The sequence below is a fragment of the Prunus avium genome, chromosome 1 (genome assembly GCF_965620075.1).
Source record: "Prunus avium chromosome 1, drPruAviu1.hap1.1, whole genome shotgun sequence".
Lineage (NCBI taxonomy): Eukaryota > Viridiplantae > Streptophyta > Magnoliopsida > Rosales > Rosaceae > Prunus > Prunus avium.
This window is the reverse complement of record NC_142284.1, coordinates 52,452,353-52,455,517: the sequence shown is the minus strand read 5'-3', so window position 1 is coordinate 52,455,517 and position 3,165 is coordinate 52,452,353. Positions and strand designations below refer to the sequence as shown.

Genomic DNA, 3,165 nt, shown 5'->3' with positions numbered 1-3,165 from the left:
AATAACTGTATCTGCTACTTAGAGAACTGTGGGAATTGAATCCATCAGATGAGAGAGGCAGTCTCAAGTTTCTTGGCTCTTTATCAAACTCCGGCCATTTATCATCAATAAGTTTCCAAGACGGGGAATTCGTTGGATGAGACATATGACCGTTAATTGATTTTCTATTAGCATGCTAAGTCAATCCGATGTAGAGCGAAATGTTGACGATGGACGATGGAGCGCGAAATCTTTAAGATTAGAATTTGAGTTGAAGAGAGAGAGCGAAATATTTTCGAGGAAGGGCGAAATTTGAAAATTTTAGGTCGTGGTCAAATATTTCAAAGGTGTGCGTGTTTAAACAACGATCCAAAACGTCATTTAAGAATAAGCCTTAGACGACGGTTATTACATGTATAGTGATAGGACCCGACCCAAATTCCACTTTGGAATCCAGGTCGAACCCCGTGCGTGTCCGACACCTGACAAATGTTGGGCACAAATGACGAAAATATCCTTCTTGCCCTAAACCAGAAACTGCTTTAGGATTTGACTTCTACCGCAAAATCCAACAGAGTCTCCACTGAAATTTACATGCACAACAAACTCAAATACAAAAGAACATGATTTATATTAAATTTGGATAAAATGGTAAAGCATCACCCAATTAACAAATTTGAAAAAGAGAAAAAAAGAAAAGAAAAATGAAGACGACGGGAGTTGAGAACCCACGCGTGCAAAGAGGGGAAAACCCATCATACGACTGAAAACCGCAAGCCCACGCGTGCAAGGTATTTTTTTTATTCAGTTACTACTGCTCACTCAGCATACAAAAACAGAATGGATATCTGGGATCTCATTCCTGTTTCCTATTTCAAATTTTCGGTTTCACTTTCCCCTCACCAGCTATCAACAAATGCTCTCTTGCTCTATGGTAAGCCTAACAGATCTTTCTTTCTTCTGATTTTAATTTAGTTGGTTTTTGTGTGTGCACTTTATGGGTTTCATATTTGATTTCAGAGTGGTTTGTATTCACTGAATTGGGGATTGAATTTTGTTCTTCTTTGTGTGGTTGAAATTTGCGATTCTTCATTCCTGTTTTTTCTCTTAATTTTTTTGGGTCCACATTCGGGTTTACTTCTCTTGGTTGATGAATTTGTCGATTACTGGACAATCTTTTCTGTCTCTGTGCATGGGTGGTTCAATAACCATTTCTATTTCAATTCTGCTTTGGCTCTGTATAGATGTACAGTGCCCTGAGTGTCACACAAAACAGGCGCTTCAATCACTACTTCTGAATCATATTTGTATTTTTTCATTGTTCGCATACTGAATGCTTATCCTTACAAATTTATTGTATGACAGCTTCAAGCAATATCAAGGACCAAGGAAAGAAATTCAAGAATGAGGCAGAGCGTTGTTCAACTACCAATTTCAGGGGGTAAGTATTGGGTTGTTCAATTAGTGTATTCAGATACCACCCTCTCTTTTTTACATCGGGATGCTGATTGTGTTTGACACTAGGTGTTTTTGAGAATACAATTTTAGGTCAGTAATTTCCTCTTTCTATTTCTGTCTTTCTGGAGGACGCAGGTGACAAAAGGAAAAACACAAAGTCAAAGAAGAGGGCTTTGGCATTTAATTTTTAAGCTTCCTCTCCACAAAACACCCTTTCGTAATTCCCCTTATTACTTTTCTGGTGTTTCTGACTGGAATGCAGTGTTGGTTTTCATTTATTTTGAAATCCCTAATAACAATTAACTACTATGAATTTTTCTCTTTGTTTATATATTGGTTTTTGATGATATTTAGGGGTGGTTTGCTTATTTTTTATGTTCATATTACTGTAGTTGTACTTTCTGCATAGTTAGCCAATAGATAGGTGCAATTCATATCAAGAAATTTGTTTTTCTGCATATTGTTGGTTCAAGATGCAGAATTTTGGTTTTTGCATATTATTTGGTTTTTACATTTCTGTGACATTTGGGTGTTTAGTTGCTAAGAACTTTAACGTTTATGCATGTCAAATTCTGATGCGTAGATTAAAACCCAGTGTTTAAGTCTACATAGCACACAAGCACACTTCACCGGATTCTCTGCCTATAGTGTCTTATTTGTTTTTTCTTTTTCATGTCTGTTTATTTACGATCTGTATTAGTTTCTCCTATCTTGCTGTTTTTTGTTGTTGCATCTTTCAGCAAAAGATTGGCGTCTTTTTTGGCATTTCTTTTCTGTTAGGAATCAGATTATGTTTTGATTTTCTGTTTCTTTTCTTCTTTTCTCAAGGAATACTTTTGGTAGAGGAATTAAAAGCTTCATGAGGATCATGTGCTTGGACTTCAATATATTCTCCTCTAATTTTTGTTGCTCTTCTTATGATGTGTTTTTTCTTGGTGCTGGTATAACTAAAAACCGTTTGTGCTCAGATAAAGGAGGTAGTGTTCAAACTCAGAAAGAGAGAAGATTTAAATTTGTATAGGAGGGATAGCGTTCAAGCTATTTACCAGGTCATTATTTCAAATCCTATCTCTTTTTTGTCATCACACGTGCTCTTCCAAGTTTTAAATTGTTTGTTAGGATTTCTGAATTTGGGTGTTTGATTTCCGAATTTTAATCTTCTCTATTTTGGCTAATTTTGTCTTGGTTTCTTTATGTCTCTTTCATTATTATGTTTCATTTTGTCAAGTAAACATTTTCTCTATGATTTTCTTATGTTTCATTTCGGAATTTTAACTATGTTTATATAAGGATGTTGATACTTTCTTATATTCATTCATGTGACAGCAAAGGAAGATCACATTTATTACAGTACAGCATGGAGAGAAGGCTCATAATTTGTGCGTGTATTTACTCCTAGAGCTCAGGCACGCAACCAACAACATAAATAGACTGCTTAAGATTGGAGAAGGTGAATTTGGGAATGAATGTTTATAAAGGTTCAATGAAGCCTTGCTGGTGCCAAGGGTGATCCAATCGCTGTTGCCATTAGAATGCTTAACAATGATGGCTTACAAGTATATATGGGGTTTAAGCATCTTCCTATTAATTGAATTGTTAAACAATGCCCTCAAGAGTTTTTTTCCTTCTTTTTTTTCATTATTAGTTTACGTACTTCACACTTTTGTTGATACTCAACATCATTGCCATCGACATATATAATAGGTAAAGTTTCATCGTTCTCTTTTA

General features: G+C 35.5%; 1 long non-coding RNA gene across 1 annotated transcript; it reads left to right on the top strand.

Moving 5' to 3' along the window:
* Positions 1-753: 753 nt before the first annotated feature.
* On the top strand, positions 754-3,165 carry LOC148297997 (uncharacterized). The gene is made up of 4 exons (XR_015832934.1): positions 754-913; positions 1,345-1,420; positions 2,406-2,486; positions 2,764-3,165. It is a non-coding gene; the product is annotated as an uncharacterized LOC148297997 (long non-coding RNA).